Source organism: Adiantum capillus-veneris, chromosome 28 (assembly GCF_014529385.1).
Source record: "Adiantum capillus-veneris isolate H3 chromosome 28, ASM1452938v2, whole genome shotgun sequence".
In the NCBI taxonomy this organism is placed as follows: domain Eukaryota; kingdom Viridiplantae; phylum Streptophyta; class Polypodiopsida; order Polypodiales; family Pteridaceae; genus Adiantum; species Adiantum capillus-veneris.
The window spans coordinates 27,605,065-27,626,434 of record NC_140958.1 but is presented as its reverse complement, the minus strand read 5'-3'; the positions used below and the strand labels follow the sequence as shown (position 1 = coordinate 27,626,434).

Sequence of the window (21,370 nt, the reverse complement as noted above, 5' to 3'; positions counted from 1 at the left end):
CTGAGATTTCTGAACTGGGCTTTGCTTGCACTGCTTGAACTTCTTAGCTCCCTTGCTTGCCAAGACTGATACTGACTTGTCTGGCTACTTGCTTTTCCTAGAGCATTTTAGCAGGCCTCGATCTATTGGAAGCATTGTGATAAGTTATGCAACTTACCACTGTACTACAACGACTACTCCCTTCGTAGCGATTCTTGAATCGAGCTAACCTGTGTTCACTTTAGCACACAATCTGCAAAATTCTATTTAGCTGGCAAACCTTTTCACAATGAAGCAAAAATTCTTGTTGTGCCTTTGACGGCCACACCTGTTCCGTGGGCTCAGAAGTGACTTTCAAGTTCGCTTATAGCTAAACTAAACTTAAGCTAGCACAAGAGAATTATGCACAAGTTGCAGTGTTTTGCTAGCAAAAATCTTGTGTTAAAGTTCTCCAAAACTTGCGACTGTTGTTGCAAAATCAAGAGTCCTTGTGTATGGTCTTACTGCTACTAGATTTGTGTATGGACGTACACTAGGCAGTAGTTAACTTTTACACCTTTCCGCGGGTGACCAATGGTTTTCCCAAAAGATAATTTCAATCTGCTAACTTAGTAGTCTTCAATATCGTGACCGTTTTCTCACAATTCTTTTGAATTATCGGTTTTAGACACTCCTAACTTGCGGATGCATTTTGAGGCCTTAAACAATGTTCTTTTCAAAGTTGACCTAAATGGTTGCCGTCGGCATGCATTTAGGTCAAGTTTTTCTCTAAGATCTATAGAGTCGCTCTCAGGCTACGTTTTGATATAAAAACTTTTCCGATCCGATACCGTTTGTGAAAGTTATGGCCAAAATAGAGAAATGCAATTTAGAATGGTCAAAATGAGTCCAAATTCATTTTTAAAAGAAGATTTGGGATCTCTGTGACACTGTGAACACTCCTAGAGACATCCTACGCGTAGGATGTCTATATGCTCAGAATTTAACAAAATTTGGTCTAGAGACTCCCCTTACGTCCAGCAACACAATGGTATGATCAGAATTTTATTTGGACCTAAAAATGGCCTTGAGACATCCTACGCATAGGATGTCTTTTTGCTCAGAGTAACTTGAAATTTTCACCCCAGCTTCTCCTTGATGTGCTGATCACGGTGGTGTGCTCATAGGTTGGTTTGGAGTCCTAAATCAAGCTGGAGACATCCTACGTGTAGGATGTCTAACTGCTCAGATTTTGTCCAAACTTGATTCCAAGATTCTCCTAGTGCTCAGCAACCCAATGGTATGCTTAGAATTGAATTTGGATGCCAACAGGTCAAGATTTGGGCTGCACAAGCTTCTAGTGCTCTCCAAGAGTAGGATGTTTGACAATTCTTGTCTTTGCTTGGTAAATAGGCCAAACAAGGTTCAAATTCACTTTTGAAAAAAGATCTGGAATCCTTGAGACACTTAGAACCTCCCTATATGGCTACAATAGAATTTTGACCACTTTATGACCCTGGAGACATCCTACGCGTAGGATGTCTTTTTGCTCTGTTTTAGCTCAAACTTGCACTTCCCCTTGATGTGCTAAACTCCCATCTCTTTTTATTTTCTGATTCTGACACTTGTAGGCTGGTCAAATGATCAAGAATCTGTTCTAGAAGCCTAATGTCTGTTCTGATGAATTCCCAAGTCAAATCAACTCCAAATTGGACCAAAATTGACTAGGAGGCTTGCCTCAAGCTCTACAACTCCCTGTTAGGCCTATAGTCAGTATCTGGCTTTAATTTAATGCATTAGACATCCTACGTGTAGGATGTCTTTTTGCCCAGAATGGCTTCAAATTCAAAGCACAGGCTCCCCTTGAGGTACTGATCACTTTGGTATGCTCAAAATTAAGTTTGGAGTGCAAAACCACACAGATGACATCCTACGCGAAGGATGTCTTTTTGGCATGTTTGACCCCAGACTTGAACCAAAGATTCCCCTTGATGTCAGCAACACAGTGGTATGCTTAGATTTTGATTTGGACTTCAAAAGACCCCAATTTTAGCTGTTCTAGTCTTTTTCAGTCAAAAGTGCTAAAGTCTGCTTAGGACCCCCGTTTCTCCCCCAAATGAGATGAAAACTCTCTCAGTCACTCAATATATCATGCAGATCATGCTCCTGCAACCATCCTATGGTTTTGGTCTTGGAATAATGCGTTGGCACAATTTGGGTAGGATGTCTGGCAATTTCAGTCTATCTGGCCTTATCCTGTCAAGATATGGTCAAATTTCCACTTTCAAGGTGAAAATAGGGTAAAACCTACCTTCTAAACACACTAGTCAACTCAGATTCTCAAAAAAATGCCCAGATCACCCTATAGACATCCTACGCGTAGGATGTCTACTGCTTATTTTTTCAGACTCGAGTGTCCCTGATGCTTTCTTATGCACTCAGCAAGTGCAAGTATGCTTCACCAGTGCAACAACATGCAAAAATCACTCAATTTAAACCTTTTCTGAAATTTTACATTTTTTGATTCCGCCTTTTGGCTTTTGATCAACAAAAATAAGGAAAAACACTCAAGTCTATATGAGAATAGGGTAAAACCTACCCTCTAAACCCACTGGTAACCTCAGTTTCCCCAAACTCCCTGCCAAAAGTGCCCTGGAGACATCCTACGCGTAGGATGTCTACTGTCTTAAAATGCAAATTTTTTCTGGTAGTAGTACTCCCTATGCTCTGTAGAGCTCTGAGCAATAATCACAGAAACTTTTGGACTTCAAATCAGCTTCCAAACACAATTTACCATCTTTCCTACTAGCCTTTTCCACTTCTCTGATGAGCCTAACAGCAACTAAGACATGCATAAAGTACTCTAGATCAGCAATCAAGATATTCTACTTACCCTACTCCTACTCCTCATGTGAGATGGTGATAATGGTGTTTTGGTTGCTTCCTGGCCTCTCTGGACTCTCAAGTTTTCCTCCCACCGCGTCTACCACTCAAACTCCCACTCTTTACAACACAACTCAACTAAAACTAACTAAGTCTACCTAAATCTACCTAAGTCAAAGGATCTAGGCCAGACACACGCTCCCTAGACTCCTCCTAAGACCTAGAGAATCCACCACTCTCTAATCCTATCTAAATGTAAAATATTACTCTAGCAAGCCAGAGGGACCTCTATCCTCAACGACAAGTCTCGGTCACCTACTTAGGGCCCTCGTCCCCGGCAGCGGCGCCAATGTTGGACGGATACGCCGTGACGGACTTCAGCATAGTGAGAACTCACCTAACATATAATGTCAACTGAGGACGAAGCTCAACCCGCAGGCCCGTGGAAGCAAGCAAAGGGTGTCAACCTCTACTCGACCGACTAATGACTACTTCCTACAGAGATATGTCTAAGCTACAGCCTTCAAGAGTGCTTAAGAAGAGATTTCCTACAATGCTTACAAGAGCCAAACACCCATCAAATAGTCTCGAAATGCCACAGAACTTGAAGGAGACCCTAGTAACACCAATAGGTCGCTCCCCCTAGGGTCCATGAACCAAAATCTCAACCCGCAAAATTGCGTAGGATGTCTGGCCGAAATTTGCAGGTCGTCGTTTCCAAAAACTAAAGTGCCTAATGTGTAGCTCTACTCAATGCGAACGCGTGGATATGCAATAATGCAAAAAAAAATAATGTATGCTCACCGAATCACCAAATGAAGCTCGTAGATGGAGCTCGCAAAACCGGACCGTACGCGCGCAATGTGGGTATTGGCGCGTAGCTCTTGTTGGGGGCAACACGCTACACTTCTCCGCACTCAATTTCGACCACTGATACGCGCGTAGCGTCAAGAAGAAGATCTCACTCTCTCTCGTACACATTACGCTCACTCACAGACCGTAGATCAGATTATTAGAAGTCCCTTTACAAAGCTTTAGGTTTTGGCTTATATACTAAGCCTTAGAAAACCTAATGTCCGACCAAAATGACCTTATTTGTCCTTAGGCTTCTATAGAGCTTAATTACAACACCGTGAGCTGGCTTTGTTCATCCAACAAGCATCTGTGGCCAAAATACAATAGCCGACTTAAATATGAAGTTCCCGTAAACATTACAAAAGTGGCCGTAATGGCTCAAAATAATAATAAGGGGATATTCGATGATGTCCATGAGCTTGTATCTTCACATTACAGTCCATCTTCGTCTTCATCACTTTATGAGCATCTTTATTTGGAATCTTTAGAGAATATTTGAGGAATCTTCATGGAATCTTTGTGGAAGTGTTGTTGAAAGGTTGACCTGTCAACAGCTCTATAGACCATAACTCCGGACATGCCAAAGTGGGTTTTGAAGAAATCTTCAATAACAATGGCAAGAGAAGGAGGTGCCTCTAGCTTCTCTTTGGGAATTCCACGAATAACAATGTTCTTGGAACATCACTCCCATTCCTTCAACTCCTCCACATCCACATTCTCGACATTTTCTGTTTGAGCCATATCTTGCATGAGTAAGGAATTAGCAACCACATACATCATCCCAAGACTTGTTTGTGCATACATTTTTCATGTCGCATACATCCCGGCTCATGGTGTCAAATTTCTCCTCTTTCAATACATGGTCATGCTCTACTTTGCTCATCCACTCCTTCAAAGCATTCAGGTCCACAAGAGAGCGTTTACATTCCTTGATTTCCTCTTCAAGTTTCATCAAACGTGTTGTTTGCATCTCAAGTGTCCTCTTGAGATTCTCATTTTCAACCACAAGTACCCTTAGTGTGCCATTCTCCATTGCAAGTGCTCGTAAGTCTTCGCCTTGTTTGTTTACTGTCTCTTGCAATGATACCAAGTATGCCATGGTCATGGTTTTCGATGACGTTGGTTGGGTGGTTGTGTTGATATCACCACACTTAGGAGATCTTGGATCATTTTTCACAATGGTTGTGGACCTTGTTGAAGAAGAAGAACCCTTGCGAGTGCCAGAACACAATGTATGTAAAATAAGAGATGAGAGTCAATTTTCTTGAACCTGTTCACTCCGAAAATGCTGTTACAAAAATGCCTTCCATAAATCTGATTTTTTTTTTCTTTACATCAATGCGTAGAGGGCTTTGTGCTCTTCAATTGAGGCTGTAGATCACCCAAGTCGGAGTTTGGATGAAGAAGTTATGATCAAAAGAGTGAACTGTTGTCTACTAGGTCAAAGAACGGCTGTGTTTTTTGTTAGAGAGAGAGAGAGAGAGAGAGAGAGAGAGAGAGAGAGAGAGAGAGAGAGAGAGAGAGAGAGAGAGAGAGAGAAAGAGAGGGAGAAATAGAGAGATAGGTAGAGAGGGAAAGAGAGTTAGATAGAGGAAAGAGAGAGATAGAGAGATAGGGACACACACACAAAGACACACACACACACACACACACACACACACACACACACACACACACAGAGAGACAGAGGTCTCAAAGAGAGTGCCAAATATTTTTTCTTGATTGAAATAATTTCAAAGTAATTAAGTCTTCCCAATCTCAAAAAAATAAAAAATCATTCAAAACATATTAAGTGTGTACGCGAAGGGTGTATACCATGGGAGCCCAGTTGTTGATTTGGTAGAATCCCTCCAGGGGTTACATCCAATTTGGGCAGATTTTGCAGGGCTACCAAGTTGGATGTGAGATAATATCAAGATGTTGGCAAGTCAACTAGGCACCCCATTGTTTGTTCCTAACAAAAGAGGACTTGGCAGGGCCTCTAATTGGGTGTGCATAGGCTGGCATGTTTCTAAGACACCGCCTAAGAGCACGGTCATCAATGTTGGAGCATGGCTTGTCACGATCTCACTCAACTTTGGGACATACTTTGGGGCATATTTGAGTGCAAAAATTTTGGTCACTATGCCAAGGACTGCCCCATGAAAGTTAAAGTAAATACCCACCCGACAATACAAGACTCCAAAATGGAAGCATCTGTAGAAGTGAGTGAGAAACAGATAAAGAAAAGCAAATAGTTAGGAGAAGGTAAAGAAAAAGAGGCTATGATTTGGCAAAGAAGTAATCAAATAACCAAACAGTAGGAAAAAGTGGTGGAGAAGCAGTGAATCGCTTTGCACATCCCTAAAGGACCAAGCAGTCATATTATCTTGCCACCTAAGTTTACGACAATGTGAGGTCCCCTGCCCGTCGTATCAAACAATGGATCTGATGGTAAACCTGGTGGCCTCTAGATCTATAGCGGAAGCAAACAAAATGGTTCAGGGTTCAACTAGCGGACGATCTCTCATCATAAAGTGAGTCGAGTTCGAGCCTACTAGCAACGAGATCTAGCTCCACCTCGCAGGGGAAGCGTACTTAACTATCTAGTGATCCTAAGACCCACCTTACAAGAGGAGAGAAACCCCGAGTGCATTTTTCCCCATGTTTCAGAGGCACGTACTCTCGAGGATTTGACGCTCTAGGGGCAATGAGTAATACTAATATTGAGTAAGCACTATGGGGACAGAGAGTTCCCGACCAATCGGGACCACCCATCTCGTAGGCATTGGCAACCCGAGCCAAGCCCCCACTTTCCACCCCCACACTCACACTTCCTCGTGTGACCTAATTACTACCACAAAGGTTGTTCAACATAGATATTCCTTGTTTAATTCCGAATCACATGGTTCGTTAAAACAGCTCTTCAACCAGTATTGCAAACAACACCAAGACAGAATTCTAGTAAAAATTCTACTCAAACTTATTCATAAAAATTCCAATGTCCTGGAGGTACAACATCCCCCCTCCAGCGAGAATTCACTCCACCTGTTGTCACCTAGTTGCCCATACAGCTAGGTATGTCCACCGCATAGAAAGCACGTCATGGACACTCCCACCGCATAGAAAGCAAGACGTGGGTTTCCACCGCATAGAAAGCAAGTTGTGGGTATCCACCGCATAGAAAGCAAGTCGTGGATTCAAGAGCCCTTAACGAGGAACTCTGCCCCTTGTGATCAGTAGGGGGGTCATGACTAATTCAACATTGGAAATAAAATGAACACGCCGAGATAAATTTTTCCTAGCAGACATTCTTTCCTATTGCAAACAGCATGCCCATCATACATTACCTTCCTACTTTAGAACTTAATGTACAATGATTTCAATGTCGAGGTTTCCGTCGGATTTCTCCAACATGTTTGGGGATATGCGCATTCCTAACTAGCGTATGCAATGTTAATTTAAACAACTTGAATAAAAATATGATCTACCTCTTCTACTTCTTCATCGATGGCCCGTGAGATGGCCGGTATTTGTTCCTCCATGGGAGCCTTCCCCTTCCCGTTGACATTGCTCGTTCCTGCCTCGCGATCATGGGCACCACCGAAGCGCGTCCTCTTAACCGGGGCTACTTCTCACTACTTTAAATGATTAGCTTGGAGAAAGAGCTAAGGTTCACAAGCATCATAACAGTCCAATGGGTAGATTAGTGACATCAATTAATCCCTCCTATATGAGAGTCTAGATTTCTTTCATAAAGCAATCATTAAGGATGGCACATAATCCTATGGGAACCGGCTCTAAGATAATTATTCGGCTTACATGATCAAGAATAATTTGGGTTTCACTATTGTAATTACCAGAGAATTGGATTAAGTATGATTAAACTATTTCCTAGCAATTAGATGATGCAGATTTATCCTATGCATATGTGTGAGGAAAAACCAATTCTTAGTGACTTAATGACGGATTAATTTCTCCTTAATTACGTCTTAATGCATAAGTGAAATGAATTCAATTAAGCTACAATGTTAATGAGTGATTACAATAGTGATTCTCTTCAATCTGCACAAATACTAGCTTGCTGATTAATTACTATGCTATCTAGAGAGAGAAGATTCTGGTAATTATGCTCTAATCATTAATCGAGAGTGAAGAATGGCTGATAATTCAGCTATGGAATGATGATTACATAATAGAGTATGAATAAGGAGAATTTAGAGAGTAGTCATAGAAATTTTCGGCTAGGAATAGGCATAATGTACGAGAAATTTTGATGGTAGAGAAAGGGATATTCAGATGGCATTAATTAAACTGTCATTACCGTGATTAAGAGCTGGTAATCTTCTCGATTTTCTGATCTAATCGAGCTTCTTGAGATGAAAATTCGGTAGCACCTCCCTCCTAGCTTCTTCTTCAATAGGTGTGTGATCTGGCAACACCTTCCCAATGTATGTGGGTGTGTGTGTATGCACTGTGTGTGTGTGTGTGTGTGATCATAGGTGTGTGTGTGTGTGTGTGTTCACGTCTTTAAATAGGCTCCTACAGGCTGAAAATCGATCTTGGTTGCTAAATGCATCTGGGAGCTTCTCCAGTTAAGCATGGCAAGTCCAGTTCTCTGCCCACCAAGTGTCAGGTTGGCTTGGTTAACTGGTTCTGAGACTGAGTTGCAGGCTTGGCAGCTTTCCCAAGACTCCCACAAAGCAAGAGGGTGCCCCCTAGCTGCTAAAGATGATCTGGAGTGGCCTGGGACCTATTCCCACACAGTTCCGGGCCCCCGGTACCTCCCCGGACAATTTTTAGGAAATTTAGTTCTAAGCTAAAACGGGTCATACGAATCGGATTTTGATGCCGTAAATTGCCATACGAAGCTCTAACTAGGGCGTACTGGCCCGAGTACCTGCCATATTTAGCAGCCCCCGGGGTCCAAAAATGCATTTTTTCAAATTTGGGATACGGGTGCAGTTTTTCGAGACGATCAAAACTGGACGGGTCGGGTGACCAAAAACTTACTATTTTTGGAAATTTTTCACAAAAATTATTTTAATTCACATTTTGAAGCTTTATAACATTCTAAACATCATGGCACTGGCAGAATCTGGAAAACAGCTAAAAATAGTAACTTATTCCATTATGATTATTTCATGGTACAAGGGTGTTCCTTTTGATCGGGGTCAGAGACCTTACAACCTCCCCAACGTGAAAAATTTGAGATTTCCTCATCTCAAGAATGTGTCTGGGTAATCTTTTATGAGCGTTGGTTCATCCTCCCAAGTTGCATCTTCTTCAGGGTAATCCTTCCACTTTACCAGATGCTCCGTGATAGTTCTGTTGCGTAATTTCCTTTCTCTTGTTTCAAGTACATAGTCAGGTTGGAGTTTGAGAACTCCTTGTGCTGACATGACTATCTGATCTGAGTCCAAGAATTGATCAGGATTGGGAATATAGGGTTTGAGTAAGCTGACATGGAATACATCATGAACCTTCAAGTTTGCAGGTAACTTTAGCTTGTAGGCCTGGTCACTTACAACCTTAAAGATCTTAAATGGTCCACAATACCTTGGGCTTAGATTTTTGTATCTGCCTAGCGATAAATTGCTTTTCTTAGGTCGGACTCGGAGAAAAACCTTATCTCCTTCCTTGAAAGTTCTATCTGTGCGGTTCTTATCTGTATAGTGCTTCTACCTATCTTGAGCTGCCTGAATGTCCTGGCGAATGGCTCTAGTCTGTGCTTCCATATCTTCTAGCATCTTCCTAGAGGCTTCTACTCTGATGGTCGGATCTGAGAAGTTCAGCGGTGCTAAGCAGTCCTGTCCATAAAGAGCTTTGAAAGGTGACATTCCAATGCTTCTGTGTTCGGAAGAATTATAAGCAAACTCCACCAAAGGTAGATATTGTAACCACTTCTTTGGCTCTTGTGAACAATAGGCTCTGAGAATGTCCTCGATGACTTCATTAACTCTTTCGGTTTGCTCGTCAGTCTGCGGATGATACGCTATGCTGAAGGCTAACTGTGACCCAATAGATTGGAAAAGAGAGGTCCAAAATTTTGATGTAAACTTGGCATCTCTATCGCTGACGATACGCTTGGGTAGACCATGTAACCTAAAAATCTCCTTGATGAATACCCGACTAACATCTGAAGCAGTAAAGGTCGTCTTTACGGGCATTAGATGAGCCACTTTTGTGAGCATGTCAACAACCACGAAAACAGAATCATAACCTCCTGTAGAAGGTAACCCTGTAACAAAATCCATACTGATGCATTCCCACTTTATCAGGGGTATATCAAGAGGTTGAAGTTGCCCTGGTAATTTGATCCTTTCGGCCTTTATCCGTTGACAAGAAAGACATTGCCTCACATAGCGAAGTATGTCTCCTTTCATTCCAGACCAGAAATAACTCCTTCTGACGGCGTGAAGAGTTTTAGCATAGCCTGGGTGTCCGGATGTAGGGCTATCGTGTGCTTCATATAGAATGGCCTTCTTTAAAGCTGGGTCTCTGGGTACACAGAGTCTATGTCTGTAGTAAAGACATCCTCCCATAAGAGAGTAATCTTTTGCTTCAAGCATCTTATTCTGCTAGACTAATGAAGCCATACGTTGGTACTCTGGATCTTCGGAGGATGCTTCTTTGATTCTATCCCAGATAGGGTTATTTGGAATAGAGATAGCTCCGAGAAACAATTTTCGGCTAAGACCATCTGCAACTGCGTTTTCCTTCCCTGGTCTATACTTTATGTCAAGGTCATATTCCTGTAATAGCTCTATCCATCGCCGTTGTCGCATATTGAGGATAGGTTGAGTAAAAATCCATTTTAAGCTCTTGTGGTCTGTAACCAGCTGAAACTTGCGCCCAAGAAGATAATGTCTCCATAACTTCAGCGCATGAATAACTGCTAAAAGTTCCAAGTCATGAGTAGGATAGTTCTTCTCATGATCTCTCAGCTTTCGCGAAGTATATGCCACCGGTCTTCCTTCTTGAGTAAGAACTCCGCCTAGAGCGAATTTGCTAGCGTCGGTAGCTACTTCAAATTCCTTACTAAAATCTGGAAGCTTTAAAATAGGAGCTGAGACCAAGAATTCTTTTAGCTTAGCAAAGCTAGACTCGTGCTCGGTCTTCCATTCGATCCTCATTCCTTTCTTCAAGAGTTCCGTCAAAGGTGCAGCAATATGTGCATAATCCTTGACAAAAATCCTGTACCATCCCATTATTCCAAGAAATCCTCGTACTTCACTGACAGTGGATGGTTGAGGCCAATCAACGATGTCTTTGACCTTATCTGGGTCCACTGAAATCCCTTCAGCCGATATGACAAATCCAAGAGAGTTGACCTTTGGTGAGCAAAAAGTGCACTTGCTCTCTTTAGCGTAAAGTTGGTGTTTCCGAAGAAGATCAAGGACTTTGCGAACATGTTCTTCATGATCTGCCTCGTCTTTGGAATAGATCAGAATTTCATCAAAGAAAACCAAGACAAAATCATCCAGGTAAGGTCTGAAAATATCCTGCATAAGTCGATTGAAGCTTGCAGGAGCATTTGTTAGACCAAAAGAAATTACTGTGAATTCGTAGTGCCCATACCTAGTATTGAAAGCTGTCTTCGGAATATCTGATTCCTTGATCCTGATTTGGTAATATCCTGACCTTAGATCTATCTTTGTAAATATTTTGGCGCCGTGGAGTCTGTCCAAAAGTTCGTCAATCCTTGGAATTGGATACTTGTTCTTGACAGTTACCTGGTTCAGTCCACGATAGTCTATGCATAGCCTTAAGGTCCCATCCTTCTTCTTTTGAAAAATAACTGGAGCACCCCAAGGAGAAGTACTGGGTCGAATGAATCCTTGCTCAATGAGTTGCCTAAGTTGTTCTTTGAGTTCGATGGCCTCCGGAAGTGACATTTTATAAGGTCTTTTTGAGATAGGTTCACACCCAGGGATAGTCTCAATCTCATGATCTACCTCTCTGTGTGGTGGAAGATTCATAAGGTCTTCGAGGAATACTTCATCATACTCCCTCAGCCAGTTTGGTCGAAGTGAGGTATCTGATTGGTCCACCTTGTTGAGTTTAACTGCATATATTTTCTGACCCTTCCTTAGTCCCTTCAAAAGTATGTTGGCCTTAACTAGAGTAACCTTAGGTCTCCCATTTTCCCCTTGGATTAAGGCTTCATTTCCCAAGTTATCTGTAAAGGTAAAATTCCCTTGTGCACAATGTATGTGAGCCCTATTTTGCTTTAGCCAGTCCATTCCTAGTATCCCATCAAAGAATCCTAAGGGTAAGGTTCAAAATTGGGTAGAAGTTGGGTGTCCCCCTAATTCAAAGTCGATTTTTCCTGCAGAATGCTGAGATACTACCTCCTTGCTGTTTGCTAACTCAACAACTAGTTTGCTTGTTGGATACTTATCTAGCTTTAGTTTTCTCATGCATCTGGGTGAAAGAAATGAAAGAGTACTTCCACAATCTATAAGGAAGTTAACTTGTTCACCTCTAAGAGATCCTGACGTATGAATGACTGCGTATTGCTCGCAACCATTGGGACTGTCAATTGCAGCATGTAGGGTTGCTCTCTCCACTGCTTCATCACCCACAATTGGTTGTACCACTGCGGCATTCACTCTGGCGGCAGCTCCACGCCCACGCCCCCTGTTCATCCTTCCACGTCCTCCTCTTCCATTAGTTTGGCCACGCCCCCGGGTATTCAAGGGTATGGCATTGGCATTGGTTGCTTGAATGTTCCTGGGGCAATTGGATCTGTAATGTCCATGTTCGCCGCAACCATAGCATCGGACATCAGGGAACTCCATGGTTGTGGTGGTAGCCACAATAGGGCGCTGGTTATATGTTTGGTTGGCTGGTCTGTTATCCCAAGCAGTTGTCCTTGCCCTCTTTGACCAATGATTCCTCCCGTTCTGATTAGCTTTTTGTACTTCGAGAGCTAGAGGTTTGGCCCTCAACAAGGCATCCTGTAGAGTTGTTGGTCTAAGAGCTTCCAACCGAGTATTCAAGGGTTCGATTAATCCTTGGCAGAACCCTGCCACCTGTTGTTCCAAGGTCATCTTAGGAGCATATCTCCGAAGAGTGACAAACTTTGCATAGTATCCTTCGACAGATGAACTCAGTTGCCGAAGTGAGAAGAATTCATTCATCCTCAAGGTTCTATAGGCAGGCGGTAAATATCGCCCCATTATCGCAGCTTTGATGTTTTCCCAGGACTGGGAAGATCCCTTAATATCCATGTCCCTGCAATGTTGCTTCCACCATATCTTGGCATCGCCAGTCAAGCGGAACATCGCAAGCATGGTCTGATTCACGGGTTGGGTTCCTGCAGCTTCAAAGTAGTCGTCCATGGCTTCCATCCACACTTCCGCATCTCTCTCCACATTTTCCCCCTCACGCTTAAAGATCGGAGGTTGGGCTTGCTTAAGGAGGAGCTTCTTCTCTTGCGCTGTTGAGTACAGAGCAACAGGCGGTACCTACATGGGTTATGTGAACTTCTTGATACCACTACTTGAATTTCAAAATAGACACGAGATTTTAATAAAATTCAAAATTCCACTTTATCAGAGACAGAGACTCAGAGACAAAAAGCACTTTATTGATGAAAGTTTATTGCAATCGAAACCCCTCAAGGATTTTTGGATAACTTATGATCAACTTATTACATGGCTTTATGGATTGCGTATAACATATGTCTAGGAGATGGTATTGACATGATGCACTACTTCATTTGAGTAATAGTTTCTATACTCATTCTTGAGTGGATAATAAACTAAGATATCGGGTCGGAGTTCTGCTTTTAGTAATCCAAAGGTTTTGACTCGGTTTGCTGGGACCACATTGGTGACCTTCTCCAAGAGCCAGTCGTTGATGGTTAGATTGGAGTTGTCTGAAATAGTCTGGTCCAATCGTGTAGGCACCAAGTAGAATATCTCTATTACTCTCAGCTCTTCTCCCCAACGTATCTTCTTCAAGTCGGTAGCCTGGTATCCTAGCTTCCGAGCGTTGTTGTAGTAAACCCCTCCTGGAAATGTCCAATCAAGTTCCCATCCTTTATCAATGCTAGTGGAGTGTGGCGTATAAGCCTTCAACAGTATCTCCATGACATCTCGCCTGAACTGGTAAACTGGGCATCTTCGAGCTTGCTCATAAATAAGCTCAAACACTTGGAACTTCCGATATTTGAGCACGGGGTCTTCCTGCAACACCAATGCAAGGAATTCGGATCAACTATCTATATACTTTCAGTTCCTTTTAAATGTTCAAACAATACGACTTTATTTTCCCAGCCTAACCTAGGCTCTGATGCCAGGTGTGCGGTCCCCACCCCGTCGTATCAAACAACGGATCTGATGGTAAACCTGGTGGCCTCTATATCTATAGCGGAAGCAAACAAAATGGTTCAGGGTTCAACTAGCGGACGATCTCTCATCACAAAGTGAGTCGAGTTCGAGCCTACTAGCAACGAGATCTAGCTCCACCTCGCAGGGGAAGAGTACTTAACTATCTAGTGATCCTAAGACCCACCTTCCAAGAGGAGAGAAACCCCGAGTGCCTTTTTCCCCATGTTTCAGAGGCACGTACTCTCGAGGATTCGCCGCTCTAGGGGCAATGAGTAATACTAATATTGAGTAAGCACTATGGGGACAGAGAGTTCCCGACCAATCGGGACCACCCATCTCGTAGGCATTGGCAACCCGAGCCAAGCCCCCACTTTCCACCCCCACACTCACACTTCCTCGTGTGACCTAATAACTACCACAAAGGTTGTTCAACATAGATATTCCTTGTTTAATTCCGAATCACATGGTTCGTTAAAACAGCCCTTCAACCAGTATTGCAAACAACACCAAGACAGAATTCTAGTAAAAATTCTACTCAAATTTATTCATAAAAATTCCAATGTCCTGGAGGTACAACATCCCCCCTCCAGCGAGAGTTCACTCCTCCCGTTGTCGCCTAGCTGCCCATACAACTAGGTATGTCCACCGCATAGAAAACACGTCATGGACACTCCCACCACATAGAAAGCAAGACCTAGGTTCCCACCGCATAGAAAGCAAGACGTGGGTATCCACCGCATAGAAAGCAAGTCGTGGATTCAAGAGCCCTTAACGAGCAACTCTGCCCCTTGTGATAAGTAGGGGGGTCAGGACTAATTCAACATTGGAAATAAAATGAACATGCTGAGCTAAATTTTTCCTAGCAGACATTCTTTCCTATTGCAAACAGCATGCCCATCAAACATTACCTTCCTACTTTAGAACTTAATGTACAATGATTTCAATGCCGAGGTTTCCGTCGGATTTCTCCAACATGTTTGGGGATATGCGCATTCCTAACTAGCGTATGCAATGTTAATTTAAACAACTTGAATAAAAATATGATCTACCTCTTCTACTTCTTCATCGATGGCCCGTGAGATGGCCGGTATTTGTTCCTCCATGGGAGCCTTCCCCTTCCCGTTGACATTGCTCGTTCCTGCCTCGCGATCATGGGCACCACCGAAGCGCGTCCTCTTAACCGGGGCTACTTCTCACTACTTTAAATGATTATCTTGGAAAAAGAGCTAAGGTTCACAAGCATCATAACAGTCCAATGGGTAGATTAGTGACATCAATTAATCCCTCCTATATGAGAGTCTAGATTTCTTTCATAAAGCAATCATTAAGGATGGCACATAATCCTATGGGAACCGGCTCTAAGATAATTATTCGGCTTACATGATCAAAAATAATTTGGGTTTCACTATTGGAATTACTAGAGAATTGGATTAAGTATGATTAAACTATTTCATAGCAATTAGATGATGCAGCTTTATCCTATGCATATGTGTGAGGAAAAACCAATTCTGAGTGACTTAATAACGGATTAATTTCTCCTTAATTACGTCTTAATGCATAAGAGAAATGAATTCAACTAAGCTACAATGTTAATGAGTGATTACAATAGTGATTCTCTTCAATCTGCACAAATACTAGCTTGCTGATTAATTACTATGCTATCTAGAGAGAGAAGATTCTGGTAATTATGCTCTAATCATTAATCGAGAGTGAAGAATGGCTGATAATTCAGCTATGGAATGATGATTACATAATAGAGTATGAATAAGGAGAATTTAGAGAGTAGTCATAGAAATTTTCGGCTAGGAATAGGCATAATGTACGAGAAATTTTGATGGTAGAGAAAGGGATATTCAGATGGCATTAATTAAACTGTCATTACCGTGATTAAGAGCTGGTAATCTTCTCGATTTTCTGATCTAATCGAGCTTCTTGAGATGAAAATTCGGTAGCACCTCCCTCCTAGCTTCTTCTTCAATAGGTGTGTGATCCGGCAGCACCTTCCCAATGTATGTGGGTGTGTGTGTATGCACTGTGTGTGTGTGTGTGATCATAGGTGTGTGTGTGTGTGTGTGTGTGTGTGCAGGTCTTTAAATAGGCTCCTACATGCTGAAAATCGATCTGGGTTGCTAAATGCATCTGGGAGCTTCTCCAGTTAAGCATGGCAAGTCCAGTTCTCTGCCCACCAAGTGTCAGGTTGGCTTCGTTAACTGGTTCTGAGACTGAGTTGCAGGCTTGGCAACTTTCCCAAGACTCCCACAAAGCAAGAGGGCGCCCCCTAGCTGCTAAAGATGATCTGGAGTGGCCTGGGACCTGTTCCCACACAGTTCCGGGCCCCCGGTACCTCCCCGGACAATTTTTAGGAAATTTGGTTCTAAGCTAAAATGGGTCATATGAATCGGATTTTGATGCCGTAAATTTCCATACGAAGCTCTAACTAGGGCGTACTGGCCCAAGTACCTGCCATATTTAGCAGCCCTCAGGGTCCGAAAATGCATTTTTTTCAAATTTGGGGTATGGATGCAGTTTTTCGAGACGATCAAAACTGGACGGGTCGGGTGACCAAAAACTTACTATTTTTGGAAATTTTTCACAAAAATTATTTTAATTCACATTTTGAAGCTTTATAACATTCTAAACATCATGGCACTGGCAGAATCTGGAAAACTGCTAAAAATAGTAACTTATTCCATTATGATTATTTCATGGTACAAGGGTGTTCCTTTTGATCGGGGTCAGAGACCTTACAGACACTGACAACTATGCCAGCGATGCAAATCCTAGGCCTAAAGAGGGCCGAAAGGGTGAGGGCAGTGACAAGGTATTACAGGTCACTTAAGACTACAAAAGCTTGGAAACAGGAAACTCCACCCCACCTTGCGTCCAATCAAAAGGGACGATGTCTATCGTCCCTCTTCACGATACCTTTGCACCCTTATAGAGAAGAAAGACCTTTATTTTGATCCCTCCAGAAACTTCATTTTTTTTTTGGGGAATGGAAAAGAATCGATGAAGGAGGACACCATCAAAGAGAGCTCAATGTATTTACCAATCCTAGAGCAGGCACATGAAGGACTTAGTGGAGGCCATCTTTTAGGGGATCAGACGAAAAAAATTGTCTTAACTTTGGGAATATGGTGCCCTACATTACACATGGATGTTGTTGAATATGTTAAGAGATGTGATGGATTTCAGTGTACCAAAGTACCAATAAAGAGAGATGAGATGCCTCTAAGGACAATGATGGGATCCATAGCTTTTTCTAAGTGGGGTATAGAGGGGAGGGATAGGGAGGAAGATGGGAGGAGAGAAGGGGGGAGGGGGGGGGAGGGAGAGATCAGGAAGGAGGAGAAAGGTAGGGGCAAGGAGGGAGAGGAGAGGGAGAGAAGAAGGAGCAAGAGGAGAGAACAAAGTATTTTTTACTTTTTGGGGGAAAAGGTTTTTGAAAAAATGGAATTTCTAGGCTTGTGGGTAAAAAACAAGGGTCAAAAAATGGAATTTCTAGGCTTGTGGGTAAAAAACAAGGGTCAAAAAATGAGTTTTGGATATGTATACATGTTGGAGGGACTTTTAAGTAAAAAATAAGTAAAAATGAGTTTTTTTTTTAAAGTCAAATTTTGACTCTTAGTGACCCATGTTTTTGCTGATGTGGTCACACCCCTATACTTCCTTCACTTTAAAAAATCTAGAGAGAGAAAGTAATCCCTTAGGTCCACATCGTACATTTGTCTAAAAAAAGGCTAGACAAGCCTACTGAAAACTACCTTCTTCAATGCCCTCGTCCTCTTAACCCCACACAACATTAGCCTTAAAACATAAAAATTAGGATTCCTTACAAGGCCCATGGAGGGTCCATATTTCTCCTAATGTGAGAGAGCTATTGTTCTTAGACACTCCCAAGCCTCCAAACAATTCTCCAAGAATTGCATCTTGCAAATTGATAGATGCTCCATGGTCATCCAAGATGGCCTCAATTCTAAAAATGGAGTTCAAAATATCTCTATCCAAATTCCGTGTGCCATTTGAAAAGAGTCCTACAAAGTTCTTTGGAGAGCATCCATGTGATACTTCTTGCATAACATGAGATATAATAAAATGTAAGTCACCTAAGCCTGCAATATATTCACCAATAATGATCAATTTTCATACTCAACAAGATTAAGATAAGTTTGACAAATAGTTTACCTACCATAAGTTATGATTATAGCAAAGAACATCAAAAATGATATAATCACCACCAGCCTCTTGAATTGATTCAAGGGAAACTGTAGACATTGAAAGCTCTGTGTTGTAGTTTTTTAGGAGGATATTAAATATAGGAGCTTTTCATTTAGAGCTTTCTTTACAAAGTTAGAGCTTTTTGTGGGTAGCAAAAGTAGATGAAACCTTTTGCGCATACTAAGGTATATAGCTTTTGAACTAGGATAAAGTACATAGTAGAAAAATTGTGCTCTACATCTTTGTAGCACAATTAAGGGCCATAGTAACACAACATGGATTTGATAAAAAACTAACCATATCAATATCAACATATTGATACTGCAATGTCATATATATAGTATTTATAAGAAAGATCATCACAAAGTGTGTGTTTACAATCCTGCAAGAATATTAGTACAAAGTAAACTTTTTGCATTTTTGGTATGAGGTAAGTTGAAGTCTACTCTAGCAACGAGTCTTTATCTTGTTCACATTATAATCCAATTAGAGATAATATGTGAGAGAGAGAGAGAGAGAGAGAGAGAGAGAGAGAGAGAGAGAGAGAGAGAGAGTATCCAATTAGAGAGAGTATGAGAAAGAGAGAGAGTGCAAAGTGAGATATTTGGATTTTTTGTATGGAATAAGTTGAATTCCACCCTGGCAAAAAGTATTTATCTTGTTTGCTCTACAAGCAATTAGAGAGAATGTGTGTGTGTGTGTGTGTGTGTGTGTGTGTGTGTGTGTGTGAGAGAGAGAGAGAGAGAGAGAGAGAGAGAATAAAAATTACAATATTTGAATTTTTGGTATGTCTAGTAATGAGTCTTTACCTTTTTCATTTTATAAGCAGTTAGTGAGAATATGCGAGAGAGAGAGAGAGAGAGAGAGAGAGAGAGAGAGAGAGAGAGAGAGAGTACAAAGTGAAGTATTTGAATTTTTGGCATGAGATCTAGTAATGAGTCTTTATCTTGTTCATTTTATAAGAAATTAGAGAGAATATGAGAGAGAGAGAGAGAGAGATGAAAATCTAGACCATTAAGAGACCCCACCCCACATAATAGAGACACACACACATACATGATGATTATTGAGCAGGCATTTGCTTGCATTACCCTAAATCCCAATAACAACAACAATAACAAGATAATGACATGACAAACACAACATTTTTCCCATAATTGAACAACATATAGATTGATCCTCGATTTGAGATATGAAACATCATCCCAAATCAACGTATCATGATTGTGGGTGAAAAAACCCTTGTGGGGACAAGGGAAAAACCCACAATCTCCATATGTTGCTTGTTGTTGCATTGAAAAAATACTATCTCAAACACAAACTTTTCTCTAAACACTTAGAGAAGAAAAAGAAATCAACCTCTAGCATTAGACAGTGAAGGATCTCCTTTGTGCAAGCAAGCCCCAAGCCACCACACTTAGCAAAAATGTCCATAACATGGTCGTCCTCATATGTGAATGTTTCTAGCAACCAGCTGTGTCAAACATAATAATCAAAATTGAACGTCAAGAGCTTGCATCTAACTATCAAGATGAGTGTACTGATTCACAAAGGTTCATGGCTAGAAAGCTACTTGTAAAAAGTCTCAGTACGCTCTGCTCCCCCTCGAATCAAATCTCCAGCTATCCTTGTATAATTGTTAGATGAACGAGGTGGAGACTCTGTGAGGTAGCTTCTTGAGGCCGAAAATCACTCAAGAGAAACATCCTCCCCAGCCTTTCTATCATAATGAGGTGTAATTCTTTGAGCATTCTTATGATAAAACAAACCAAGAGTGAGATCCATCACCTATGTAAGGAGAGAATAAATATCTTAAAGACAAGAACTATAAATTTCATGCGCAAGCTTCACATAGAGAAGGAAACCTCACCTGCTCACCACTCTCTGGATGCAAGTATCCCCCATCACACATCAAAGTCCACGAGCGATGGAGCTGCAAACTAACTCTATTAGCTTGCATGGCAAGATCCCCCAAATGTTGCGCAAGAGATAAAGTCACCAAGAAACCCTCGTCTACTAAGTGAACATTGGCAATTTCCATGACACTGAGTGGCATAAAATGGTAACCATCTTTTTGCAACATTTTTCAGCCTACTCAACGTCCTCTTCCTCATATGTGTATATATTTTTCTATGCTATTAAGTTATCTAGAGTAAATTCCCTCTCTTCGTTTAACCTTTGTGGCGACACATACATTATACTCTTCCCAAAAATGTCACCTTAGTCATATATTTATATTACCACCCTTTTCTTTTTTTCTTTGTAAATAGAATAAGCATACAATAACCAACTATATACCCCCAAACTTTCTTACCTCTTGTGAATTAGTAGTAGAAAAATAATATATCCATCTTCCACCCCTTATAGATAAATTCCCATGGAAATCAACTCTCCACTTGTCTTTACCAAAGATTATGGTCCCTCTCTACAAGTCTTCTATGCCCCCTACATAGGTGGCCCAATATCTCTTAAGAATATACATATAGTTTCTCTCCTTTCAAAAAGAATCCAATTGTATATTCTTTTCACAAGCAAATAATATTGGGCCCTCCTCTATTTGTTTAAGCATCATAGCTTTTTGAAAAAGCATGATTCCCCTTGGATGCATACAAGCAAAGGGCCCATACAAGAAGACTTTGAAGCAAAAGGTTCCCTAGCCTAGTGTGGACCTTCCAAACCAAATTCCTTGGTACATGGGCGTGAAGAATAATCCAAATTCATATCAAACATGTTGAGAAGGTCAATTTTGCCTTTTGAAGCATGTCATTCCGAGCTACAGGTAAAACGTTATGGTCAAAATAGTGTAAATCTGTCAGATTCGCAGCAAAAGGGAACTGTAAATCAAGTAAATCAAGAGAGTGAGATCTTATTTTTCCCCTACTCATCTTCTAGAAGAGCAATGAGTGTTCAAGGTCACTTGCATGTGATAGGACCAACCTAAAGATGCTTTCTAAATGCCAAGACAGACAAGTTGAGATACCCCGCAGGAGCCACCCGTAGGGCCTCATGGTGGGGCCCACCTACATTATGCACCCCTATGGAGCCTTCACGGTCTAAAATGATATTTTTGGTGAATAAATAGTCCCTTTTATGTCCAATATTCAATGAGTGGTCAAAGGACACTTAATTAGGTCTAA

General features: G+C 41.5%; 1 pseudogene; it reads right to left on the bottom strand.

Moving 5' to 3' along the window:
* The window catches only part of LOC147420209 (uncharacterized), a 61,149-nt pseudogene that overhangs the window by 28,802 nt on the left and 10,977 nt on the right, over positions 1-21,370 (bottom strand).